The sequence below is a fragment of the Cylas formicarius genome, unplaced genomic scaffold (genome assembly GCF_029955315.1).
Source record: "Cylas formicarius isolate icCylForm1 unplaced genomic scaffold, icCylForm1.1 PGA_scaffold_10__41_contigs__length_53128322, whole genome shotgun sequence".
Classification (NCBI taxonomy): Eukaryota; Metazoa; Arthropoda; class Insecta; order Coleoptera; family Brentidae; genus Cylas; species Cylas formicarius.
In genome coordinates this window covers 44,039,062-44,052,308 of record NW_026844214.1, presented here as the reverse complement: position 1 = coordinate 44,052,308, position 13,247 = coordinate 44,039,062, and the positions used below count along the sequence as shown (strand labels likewise).

At 34.2% G+C, this 13,247-nt stretch overlaps 1 protein-coding gene across 2 annotated transcripts in view; it reads right to left on the bottom strand.

Annotated features, from left to right (window-relative positions):
• LOC132708025 (ion transport peptide-like) overlaps positions 1–13,247 on the bottom strand; it is an 87,666-nt gene that overhangs the window by 53,590 nt on the left and 20,829 nt on the right. The gene's annotated exons all lie outside the window — the stretch shown is intronic.

The window sequence follows — 13,247 nt, the reverse complement described above, 5'->3', positions numbered from 1 at the left end:
GGATGTGAGGTTGAGAAAGTAAGGGCACTTTTTTGTCCTCGGGTTGGGAAACCGATTCAAAAGGCGCAGGAACTATTTGCCACAAAGTGGAGAAATTGAGAGGCTACTGCATTAAAAACCGTATAGTGATACTACTAGTAAAATATCATGGCAGCAGTCAGAAGTAAATATTCCAGAGTTTCAAGTCCTCCAATCGGATCTCCACGAAGGACAGCTTTGAGTGATGCCTATAAAAAGCACTTATTGAAAGGGAATATGAGGATTGGAACATGGAATGTGAACAGCATGTTGGAGCTGGGGAAAACAGATAATGTTGTCCTGGAAATGTCGAGCCTGAACATCAAAATAATGGGAATCAGTGAGACAAGACGGATCGGAAGTGGGCAGAGTACGATCCAAAACAAGACAATATACTTCTCAAAAAATAATGATGCAAAACATCAACATGGAGTCGCGATTATCATCCACGAGTTATGCTATTACAACTTGAGGCTGACTGCGGCATGCTCAATATTATTCAAGTGTACGCACCCACAGCCGAGAAAAAAGACCAAGAAAGAGGAAGATTTCTACCAAGATATAGAAACGGTTTTAAAGCTGACCAAACGTGGCCGTAATAATGGGGGATTTAAACGCTAAAATTGGCTTATTCAAAAAAGATGAATGGAGGAGCGTCTGTATCAATACGCTTTTCGAACACCGCAAGCGACGCCGGTATGCCTGGAAATCACCACAAGATACCCCCTAGACTATATTATGATAAAACAAAGGTACAGGAACGCGGTCAGAAACATGAAAACATATCCGGGTGCAGATGTGGGCTCGAACCATGTTCTATTAGTAGTGGAGATCAAAGTCAAACTCAAGAAGATAAAGGTACCAACACGGAAAACTGGAATTAACACGAACCAACTGAAAGACATGACAAAGACACCATGAGAGAAGTTTCCAAAGATGTAAACAGAAACCTACAAATACAAAAAGAGAAGGACGTAAAAAGGATCCAGAAAACATGTGGAGAAATTTCAAATCGGCAATGATAGAGTCGTGCAGAAAATACCTGAGACTGAGTAAGCACCAGAAAAGACAGGATGACGGACGAGATCCTTAAGTTAATGGAAGAAAGAAGAATAGTGAAAACCTCAGACCAGAACAAGTACCGAGAGCTGAGAAACGAAGTAAGGTATGAATGCCGCAAGCCAAATTAACATGGCTGAAGAGTAAGTGCACGGAAATCGACGAGTTACAACAGACCTATTTATCGACAATAACGGAAACATTATAGTAGATATCGAAAGACAGATGATACAATGGGGAAGATACATTGAAAACTTGTTCCATGATCAGAGAGTAGAGATATAAGGTATTACTGAAGAACAAACGGGGCCTATGATTCTGAAAGAAGAGGTAAAACGGGCAATAGACACAACAAAAAGTGGAAAAGCGCTGGGTCCAGACGAAGTACCTCTGGAAGGATTGAAGTTGATTGAAAAGCAACATTTTGACTCTATAACAGCACTATTCAACATAATATACATAACGGGGATCATACCGACGGAATGCCTAGAATCGATCTTTACCCAAAAAGTCAAAAGCAAAAAGATGTGATGAATACCGTACAATAAGCTCGATGAGTCACACACTAAAAGTATTCTTGAAAGTTATACACCGCAGAGTATTTCAGAAACTCAAAGATAACATCTACGTTTTAGAAAGGGATACAGTACTCAGGACGCATTATTTGCGTACAATATCCTCATACAACGCTGTCCCGATATCAATCAGGAAGGTTACGCTTGCTTCATAGATTACGATAAGGGTTTTGATAAAGTGAGGCATAGTTAGTAGAAGTGTACGAAAGAAAAATAGAGGCATTTGAGATGTGGACCTATAGAAGAATGCACAGAATATCGTGGATGGAGTACACGACCAACGCAGAAGTGCTTGTCAGGATGAACAAAGAGTTAGAGGCGTTGAAAGAAGTGAAAAGGAGAAAGATCTATCTGGGTCATATAATGCGGGGTCCAAAGTATGAGGTGCTTCACTTGATAATCCAGGGAAACACTGTGGGCAGAAGATCGATTGAAAGAAGAAGAATATTCTGGCTGCGGAATCTGCGAGAATGGTTTAACATGTCTTCTGCAGATCTTTTCAGAGCAGCAGTTTCCAAGGTCAGGATTGCCATGATGTTAGCAAACCTCCAGAATGGAGAAGCAACATGAAGAAGAAGAAGAAGAAGAAGTTTCCGATGGATTTCGTATTTCAGTTTTCAAGACCTACATACCTCGAACTGTTCCTAAATAATTTAACTAATTTACATACCATAGAAAGACGAATTTTGTGAATCAAAGTAATGTGACAGAGGCGTTACTACAGGTAGTTTATTAGATTTAATAATAATTAAAGATTATTTTAATTATAGGGATTGGAAGATTACTGAAATATTAAGTATTCTAAGATCAAGTAAACAATTTGTATAAAAGTAAGAATAATATGAAAATCCATAAATTCTAAAAATTATTATTTTAAAAAATCTGCAATTTACAACTTCATATACAGGGTGTTTTGTAATTCATTGTCAATAATTAAGGGGCTATTTTTGGGTCCATTTTAAAAAGAAAACTTCATATGAACATATGTCCTAAATGTCTTTGAGATACAGGGTGGTAAGTTTTCAAAAATAAAAAATATATGCTTAATATCTGTAATATTACTTTAGATATTTTAATGAAATTTGTATCATGTGATGTATCTCATGACGCATTATTTAGTGTAACACAATAGTATCTTGATTTTTTTCAATCTGATATACGGTTTTCACTTTAAAAAATAAAAACCTCTTCTCTGCTTTTTTCATGACAGTATCGTTAATATGACAGCATGCAGGGAATTATTATCAGTATTATTTATTTCTGAAATAATAGCCTATTTGTTTTATTAAAATACTTCAAAAAATTGAAGTATGAATACGAAGTATGTAAACTCTGAGGTGTACTTTTGGAATCTTTATAATTATTTCTTGTCATTGTAGTAGGCTGTGTCTGTAAGAATTAAAAATTCTGTTGTCAAGGTGGTTCTTTGACATCAATTTTTAAATTCAATTCTTTTTGTCTTATTAATTTGATGACTAAAAATTAAAAAGAATCACAGATTTCGACAATAAGCATGCTCGGGTCGATGAAAACCCCCTGCAGTTGTAAAATTTAAACATCAAGAAGAGTTTTTACTTACTTTACTTAATTGGACCTTTTTTCCTGCCAGAAAGATTAAATGGTTATAATTGTCGCAGTTTTTAGAAGAGGATTTGCCAATATTGTTAGAATAAATACCATATCCACAGATTTAAATAGTTTGTACTTTTTTTTATGAAGGCAAGTTAAAAGTCTGGTTTATCGCACCCCAGATAACACTGTAGAAGAGCTGATGGATCGAGCCTCCTGCGATTTAATAAGAAACACTGGAGGTATACTTGAAAGAGTGCGCGGCAATATGGGGAAAAGAGCTGAAGCGTGTATCCTTCAAGGTGGAGGACATTTTCAATAACTTATCCAATTTCTATATTCTATTTTTTTCAAAAAAGTTGTTATTAATTAAGAGACAATTTTGTTAAAAAATATGAATAGTAGGTATTTCATTAAAATGGTAAAAGTAAAAAGAACAGTCTTCTAAATATTTTCTTTTCTGAAGGACACTAGTTGGTAACTAAAAACTAGGTATTTTGTTTTGGATAGATATATTTTTCACAAAAAAAGTTCTCGATTTAACTAGTGCAGTGGCTACCTAATTAACCAAAATATTATTTGTTCATAGACAGTCAGTGGCACGCCAATGGTTTTATTAAAAAAACATTACAGTTGTATTAATTTAGGAGCAGATTTGATCCCTTTTTTTAGTCCTTCGCGCGGTTTTCACTTAAAAATACAAAATAATTTCTCTACATACTGTCATATTAACGATAATGTTATAACCATGCAGAGAAGTTTTTATTTTTCCGATTGAAAAAAATCAAGAAATTGAATTTCTTCAGAAATAATTGGAGATTATAAGAATAATTTTTATTTTAAAAGAAATCATTGGCGTACGCCTGCCAAAAAGAACTGGTGAAATTCCGTACGCCCGCCACTGATGAATTTAAACAAAATTGTGGTATGGTCTGTTCATAGATATAAGGAAGTGACCAATTGCTTTTGAACGAATTATCCAAGCGTGGTCATTAACATACAATGCAACAAGAATATTACCTTAATTAATAATTAATAGTTAATTGATTAATAATTACCTTAATTAATAATAATATTCTTGTTGCATTGTATGTTAATGACCACCCTTGGAGAATCCATTCAAAAGCAATTGGTCACTTTCTTATATCTATGAACAGACCATACACTAAATAATGCCTCTTAATCCATAGTATATGTGTGTCAAATTTCATTAAAATATTCAGTGGATACTTAAAAAATTTTTATTTATTTTTGAAAACCTTATCGCCCTGTATCTCAAAAGTTAAGATGTTTAGGAAATATGTTCATATGAAGTTTCCTTTTTGAAATGGTCAATTATAAAACACCCTGTATATACAACTACAGTCGTTTAAGTCCACAAAAATAATAAGAGGCCCTACAGTGTTTTCTAGCATTTTATCAACTTCCCACGTCCTTTCATCTATTTCAACCGACACACTTACGACATTTTTTGCAATCCACGGTGTTTGTTCCCTGTTAGAAGAGAGTAGAGTAATCAATCTCAATGTATATAAAAAATCATAATCTTTTAGTTTAGTTTTCGCCAACACGGTATTTATTTGTTTCTATTCCTACATACAATTATAGAAGGCAATGTTTACATTATATTTTTAAAGGACGCGAGACGAAATTAAAAGGGGCCACATGGAGGTCGAAGGGTTAAAAATAGTCACGACACTTGACCACAAGCATTAGACGAAAAAGACATAAAAGACGTGGGGATGGTCTGTTCGTAGATATAAGAAAGTGACCAATTGCTTTTGAATGGGATTGTCCAATGGTGGTCATTAACATACAATGCAACAAGATTACCTGTGTTTAATATTCTTTGGTTTGGTATACTACTTAGTTTAAGTTGATTAGTAATCATTCTTATTTCGTGTGTTGAATCGTATGCGAATTATGCAAAATATGAGCGAGTCTAGTGTATCTCAGGAGATGCTCCCACCCAAATATAGAAAACACTATTCTATTCAGACTAAGGAAGTTATAAACAATGTTTATTTAACTCTCATTGAACGTGGTGCCAGCAAGCAAGCATCTTTAGAAGAAACGGCCACATTGACGAAAATTCCAACATCGACTGTATGAAAAATTGTGTATAATCCCATTTTAGCGAAGAAAAAAAGAAGCAATGCTGACATTTCCTCGAGTGTAGATGAAAGTGATCAAGATATAAAACGGCGTAAAATTTACCAGTTATACGAGGAACAAAGCGTGCCTACATTAGATATCTTAATTAGGAGGCTTGAAAAAGATGGAACCGGTGTTAAATGTGGCAGAACTACCTTATGGAAGTGTATTCAACACATGGGTTTTAGATTTAAAAAATTGACGAAAGGCAAGTTTTGATGGAATCTTTTAGAATGCGGAAATGGCGACTGGAATATCTAGAAAAAATTAGGATTTACAGAGAACAACAAAGACCAATTATTTACTTGGATGAAACCTGGTTCGACACTTATGGTACCCCGGAAAAGGGTTGGATTGACTCAACTGATAAGTGTAAAACAAACGCGCCATCAAAAAGAGGTAAAAAAATAACTGTTTTGCATGGTGGCTCTAAAGATAGTTGGATTCCAAATGGACTTTCTCTGTCTGCGAAAAATATTAAAGATTCTTCTCTGGATTACCATGAAGATACCACCGCTGATTTATTTGAAAGTTGGTTTAAAAACAAACTAGTTCCAAATATTCCTCCTAATAGCGTAATTGTAATGGACAATGCAAGTTATCACAATAGACAGTTGACTAAAACCCCTTCATCATATGACACAAAAGCAACAATACAAAACTACATGTATAATAACGACATTTATTTTCACGAAGATTATACCAAAAAGCAATTAATTGAGGTTCTACAAAGCCTTAACCTACAAAAGGAATACGTCTGTGATAATTACGCAAAAAATCTAGGGTATACAGTTTTAAGGCTTCCACCTTACCACTGTATATTTAATTCCATTGAACATGTTTGGTACCAACTGGAATTTTCCATTCGTCGTAACAATGTTTTTCCCCGTGTTAACTCCAAACTTATAGAAACCGAAGTTTTTAAATCCCTCCACAAAGTTGGACAAATCCTGTTAAACCTATAGAAAAAGCAGAATAATCGTATATCCCTATTGCAAATAATATAGAACAAATAATAATTAGAACAGGCGATGATAGTGATAGTGATACTGATATATTATGTGAATAATTTCAAATAATTTAAGTAGGTAATAAAAATAATTTGTAATTTTATTTTAGATTTAAACATAAATACATAAATAAATAAATAAATATTGTTTAGTATATTTCCTAACAAAACCCCAAATAATTAAATTGTAAACAAAATACGGACCTGTTCGGCCATATTTCCTTAATTCGTATCAGTTAGTCACTGTCTTATATCTATGAACAGACGTTAACGCGGAAAGTAGTACCGCTTACTCTTTCTTTAAAAATACGAAAGACTGATAATAGTCTAATAAGTCTAGTAATTACACAGGTTCACAATTTTGAAAGTTAAGTTCGATCTGACAAAGCCGTTCAGATGTGAGTGTAAAAGTGTAATTTTATGTATTTTTAATTTGGATATTCGTTGTTTCCTAGGAAACCTTAACATCAGTGAAACTCATGCAACCTTTTCAGATTAGATCATGGTTTTCACAACTGCTTCATCAGTCCTAATTTAATATGCAACGGAGGCAAGAGAATTTTCCGTGGATCAATAAGACTACGGCAAAGAATATTTTTTAATTCGAGAGTTAAATTAACTCTTTTTGGCGAGTTCTTTTTCACCTAATGTTGCAGTCTGCTGTATTGTCCCACCCACACAAAAAACATCAGTACCAGTCCCACAATTTTTAAGTCACCTCAAGTCATCGAACTATAGCCCTTGTATTTAATTTTTGCAAGCAGTATTTTCAGATTTTCGGAGCATTCTTTTATCTGCACGGAATGAGCAACAGGCAACGAAGAAACAACATTTCCATAAAAAGCGTCCAGTCCTTAGTATTGTAGCCTGTACCAAGTTTCTTTATTTGATTCGGAATATTGGTGGAATCAACAAGTGAACCGCTTTGTTCAAAATAAATTCTGTCTCGCGCTTCCTGAAATTTGAGATTTTAAAGTCTTGTGCCAGTAAAATTTTATTTCGACGTCTAGATGCTAAAATTTTGGAAAGATCCTCAAGTAGACCTAAGTCTCTCACTAAGTCATTAAGTTCTGATTGTGAAAATAACCTTGGCAATATTTTGACTACATATTTGGGAACGCCAGAATCTATATTTTGCTTCGGGGATTCCAAGCTAATATTCTATTAATTTACTCAAAATGTTATGTAATGTTCCTATGTTGCGTGAGAGAAACAAAAAATATTGTTTTCCTCTTAGTTTGGTTCTAATAACTCCAAAAATATGAAAAATACCAAATTACAAAATCTTTGTAGGCTTTTGTCCCAAGTGTCGATACGAGGTGTAGTGTAAATAAGTGAAAATATAGTTTTGTTTACCTGCACCAATATAACATAGGAATGTTTCGTCAGTAAAGATAATAATGTATCTAAATATTTTTAAATATTACAAATATAAAAAAGTTATACAAAGCAAACAATTTAAACAATATTAAGTGAAAAGACTAACACACAAAGAGCCAAAATGTGTCACAGAATATAAACTTGTTTTATTTTTATTTATTCTTAATATGAATTTCATATTTCATTAGGAAGCATATTATAGGGGGCATATTTGACTGAATGAGAAGGTGATTTTTATAGCAATGGTCATTAATTTTTTTTTTACTGAAAGTTATTTTGTTTTCTTCTCGAGTAAAAATGAATATCAGATCTTGTCGTAGCTAAAAAATTTTTAGTTAGAAACATCCCACGACTATAGTGGTTTTAAATTGTATATTAATCAAATTATTTTTTTTGTTGGACAAAGATTCGGTCCGAGTATACTGCTCTTTACCTATTATACTTGCGAGTAGTGTACATTTAAGAGAGAAAGGGTTGTGTTAATATAGCAAAATATGAACTGTTAATTTTTTTTGAGACACAGTCTATTCGATTGGACCACTTTAATACTCAATCAAGTTCTGTACCTGGAAATTTGGTATGAAAATTTTTAGTTATATTATGTTGGGTCTATTTTGACACTTGATCCGTCAAAAGGACCTTTGAATTTAACTACTAGAGTTTTTCTAGAATTTAATATAAAGTGTTTTTTTATACAGTGGGTCTGAAATTTTTGTATGGCGGATTCAACGTCCCTCATTTTAAAAGTAGCGGTGTGCCTTGCTATAAACTTTTTTACTTGCGCACACATCAATAATATAGGGTTTAATTTAATTAGGATTTCAAACACTAAGGCACAGGTCGGTCTACTTGTTCTTTTACTCTCGGGGCGCTTGACAATTATTATAGGTATAATACTACACATATGTAATATCTCTAAGACCATTAAATATTGCCAAAAACTAACCAAAAACCGAAGATTGGAAATGAAACGTTGGTAATTTTATCAAATAACATACGATTCTCTGATTTTGATAGCCGGCTGATCAGGAAAACGTGTATAGTTTTAACATATCTTTTTTAATAGAATTACAAAGAAAAGTATTGGTCCCTTAAGCAGCACTATTTTTACATTTCAACATTTCAATTCCGATTCCAATCAATACTAATAAAATGAATACAAGAAAAGTTAGCGCCGAAAAAAAGATATGGTGATGTATTTAACTGAAAAGCTCCAAATATTACTGGCCACAATAAGACGTTTTGTTGGTGTAAATAGCTGAATAAATGTTTTGATAGAAACCTAAAACGGATTCGTTTGAATAACCCAGCTACTAGAGATATAGAGACCCTAATGCCTAATGCCGATAATGCAGAAACTTAACAAGCAACTACGAAAAAAAAAATTTCGTTTTTAACCAATGCCCTTGCGGCATCCAACTAGAATCTTCTGATCTGTGTCACTTTTCTTCAATTTTAGGGAATAGAAATGTTGTGGGCAAATAGCCAAGTGTGGGAGGGTTTATAACCAACAAATTTGTTTCTTACTAGTACCTTAACCAACTTGCGTATTGGCGTACTATTATTAATTTCAGTTTGGAGGTGATTGAGATTAGAAGGTCGCCGATAGATATGGAAAGAAAATTGCACAATCTGTAGGTTAATGAGAGAAATTTGGAGGCATGCGGGTAAAATAATTCCCTTCTTTACGAAAATATCAATGGCGCTTGCGGCGCATCAATTTTTAACGTATATTATCTAATACATATATGAAATACCCATATCTCTTCTAATCTCAATCTCCTCATCTCCTCCAAATCGGAATTGATAATAGCACGCTAATACGCAAGTTGGTTAAGGTATTCGTAGGATACTATGGCCCACAACATTTCTATTCCCAAAAATTGAAGAATAGTGACACAGATCTGAAGATTCTAGTGTATACTCCGCATGGGGCTTAAACGAAGGGAAACCAAATCAAATTGTGCTTTAAAGAAGAAAAGAAAACCGCAGTATCGCATCTGGCGATGTCGAAAATTGAGCTTTTTACAATTATCGGCGCCCGACTTAACCTAGCAAACAGAATTTCAATAGTTCAGTTTTATTCAAATTTAACCATTTTCAAATTTCCTGATATTATGAAGGTATCTTTTCTTTACGAACTTATTCAAATATTGGCATTATTTAAAATAAAAAATAATATATTTGTTAAAAAAAATGTCAATTTAGTTATAAACGAGACGGAATTTGAAGCTCTATAACATGTAGCTCTCAAGCAAGGCTTGGTAAACTTCATTTTCACATAAAATATAATTTAAGACGAATTTGTTTAGTCTGTGTGACTCATTTTTGAGCATGAAAGAGACACTAATGAAAGAGCCCTAAAAAAGTCTATACAGTAAAAATTCTAGATGATCAAAATACAGAGTCTAACTTGTCCTAAGAATGATTAGCACTAGAAGGACTAGAGAGCAGTGACGAAGCAGCGAGTGTAGAGCCTGAGAAAGTTGCAGAAAATGAATGAAAAGGAGTTAACAGTTTATGTTTTATATTCTATTGTGCACTGGATGCAGGAGATATCGATTACTGCGATAGCGACACATGAAAGTGGTTTCAGTCGTATATGTAAGAGTCACAATAGATCGTTTGGGTCGCAGTGACGGACAGGCACATTGCTGACTCCGCCAAACTGAATCTGAATCTGTATGTGGCAGTTGCTGGGGTAAAAAAATAACATGTCATCTTGACGAATACTTTCTTATATGCATAATCAGGAAAGATGACGACTACGTCGTAATGAAGCCATCAGCAGATGTTATAAGAATACGCTTGGGGTCGTAACATAATCGTCATCTTTCCTGAATTCGAGAATGATATAATTCGCTCTAGATTTTAATCCTCTGCTGAAAACATCCGGCCCCTCTCAACCTGAAACTAAAGAACTATAAACTCCCCAAGTGGATGACGATTATGTTTAATAAACCTGTTTTGCAAAAACGTACCCAAAAATTAATGGTCGTAGAAAAAGTATAATATGCAACACGTTTATTATTCACACACGCGATCCACTCCTGTCAGACTCGTGACGTAAATATACTTTATTAAACTTCTTGAATTATATACTATATTATTTTTTAATAGCTTTCACTGTTTGTAAGGTAAAAAGTTGCTCCGAATTTTTTAAATTTTCCTTTGGCCGTGGAAATCTATATGTAGGTATAAAATCAAATCAAAGCTTTCCATTCGTCCTCAGGTGAATACTACTAGTTCAAAATTGATAATAAATACAATTGAATTCCAAAATATCTCGTCTCATCGACATTTATTCTTGTCTAGGACTTTAAAACAAACACGCATATCTTTGTTAATGTTAGTGCAGCGTTAATGGAAAAATTTTCCTTAGAGTTAATTTTATTAGGTTATGTCTCTTTCTGAATCTCTCAGTTAAAAAGTCGCGCTTTTCTTAGGGTACAAACATAGTGACTGAAATATGCATATGCACAGTGCATCAAGAGACTTGCTATGCATAATTAACTGCTTTGAAATAGCAAAAGGGTAATTCCCTCCCTCCCGCACACCCGCCCAAAGAAATATTTTATTGTTATTTTTATACGACCCAAAAAATATATGTATGTGTGTATGTTTATATGTATGTATGTATGTGTGAATGTATGTATGTTAGTATCTATGTATGCATGTATGTATGTATGTATTTTTTTTTGTAAAGAGGTACGAAAAAAAAAATCTTCAAAAGACACCGTCATCGTAAACTCTGCCGCCCATCTTGCGGCAGATATCGATAGGCGGTAGTGTGGATATTTTTACCCACTAAAAAAACATTCCTCTTCCCCTCTCCCCGCAGATTGGAACCGCGTTAGCATTACATCAATCCAGTCCGTGCTGCGCCCCAAGGCGCCTACTCCTGGCTACTGGTCCCTGAAAATTTATCTTTCAGAAGGCGCTGTGCGTAGGTTGCAACAGCCGACCAGTTTCCCTCCTGTTCGATCATAGACGTCACCAGACTTGAGGGGGAGAGCCTGGCGCCTATGCTCTCTTCGGTGCAACTTCAATAGTCCTTCCACCCAGCACACTCGAAGAACGTGTGTTCGGCGTCGTCAATTTTATCAGGACAGTACTTTACACATAAGGGGTATGTATGTATGTATGTATGTATGTGTGTATGTATGTATGTTTGTATGTATGTATGTATGTATGTATGTATGTATGTATGTATGTATGTATGTATGTATGTATGTATGTATGTATGTATGTATGTATATATCTATGTATGTCTGTGTGTGTGTATCTATGTATGTATGTATGTATGTATGTATGTATGTATGTGTGTGTGTATCTATGTATGTATGTCTGAAACTATGTTTGTCTGGGTTAAATCTTGTAATCTTGTTTTCCCTTTATCGTAGCAAGTTGAAATTTGGTATGTTGATTCAGTTCGGGGGTGACAAGAGGAGTTGGTTTTTGTATCTCTAGAACGGAGATATCTACAGATATGTAGTGAAACGGGTAGTTTCTTGGATCTTGAAAACGGTGATATCTAGAGACACGTGGTTTTCAATCTTAAATAGTCAACGATAAGCAAAAATAAGTTTGTACAAAAACCATCCCTTGTCAGCGGGTGTATATTTTGAAACCGGCAATATCTTCAATCAAACAAATCTTTGAAATAACGAGAATAAATATTGCTTGGTTGGGACGACCTCCTGTATTCCATCTAGGTCTGTCGGTATAGTTGTTATTAGCATACTCAGGGTCTTGCCTTGAGGATCATATCTCCGGCTGAATAGGTTGATTATTGAAGTTGGTCAAGTTTTGCCGTAAATGGGACTCCAAACCATTTAAAATATATTCAAATTCAATGAGGGACGGCTTTTAGTTCTGCAAATAATGTGTGGTAAGTGTCTGGTGACGTTTCTTAATCGGATGTGCGAAATAGTTAGATACGCCACTATTGTCATACAGTGTGTCCCACTTAAAAAATGTACACTCTTGTAAAATCTTTGTTTACGGTTTGATTTTGATTTTTTTTTTTTGGTTGGATACGACTCTGAAAAATGCACTAAAATCTTGTTTTGCTTATTGCTTCAACTTAAAGCCATGGTCAACTGAGACTATTTAACAAAAGAGAGAGAAGAGAGAAGTATTATTAGGGATTAAAAAAATAAATTAGCAACGAATTCTTATTCAGGAGTACTTAGAACCCAACGATCCCAATTTTTATGTTTCAATATAGGGTGCTTGAAATATCGTTTTCGCCCCGCTGTACATCGTTGTAAAATCTTTTTTGTTTGATAGATATCTCAAAAACGCACTAAAAGATTATGTTTCTTATTATATCAACCTGAAGTAATGGTAAGCTGGGACTAATTTTTTATGTCAAATATCGACAAGGGCTGTTAGAGATTTTTTTAAGAATAGAGTGACGAATTTTTATTCGGGACTACATAAAATCTAACTATAATATTTTCCATGAAGTTCGCTTAAGC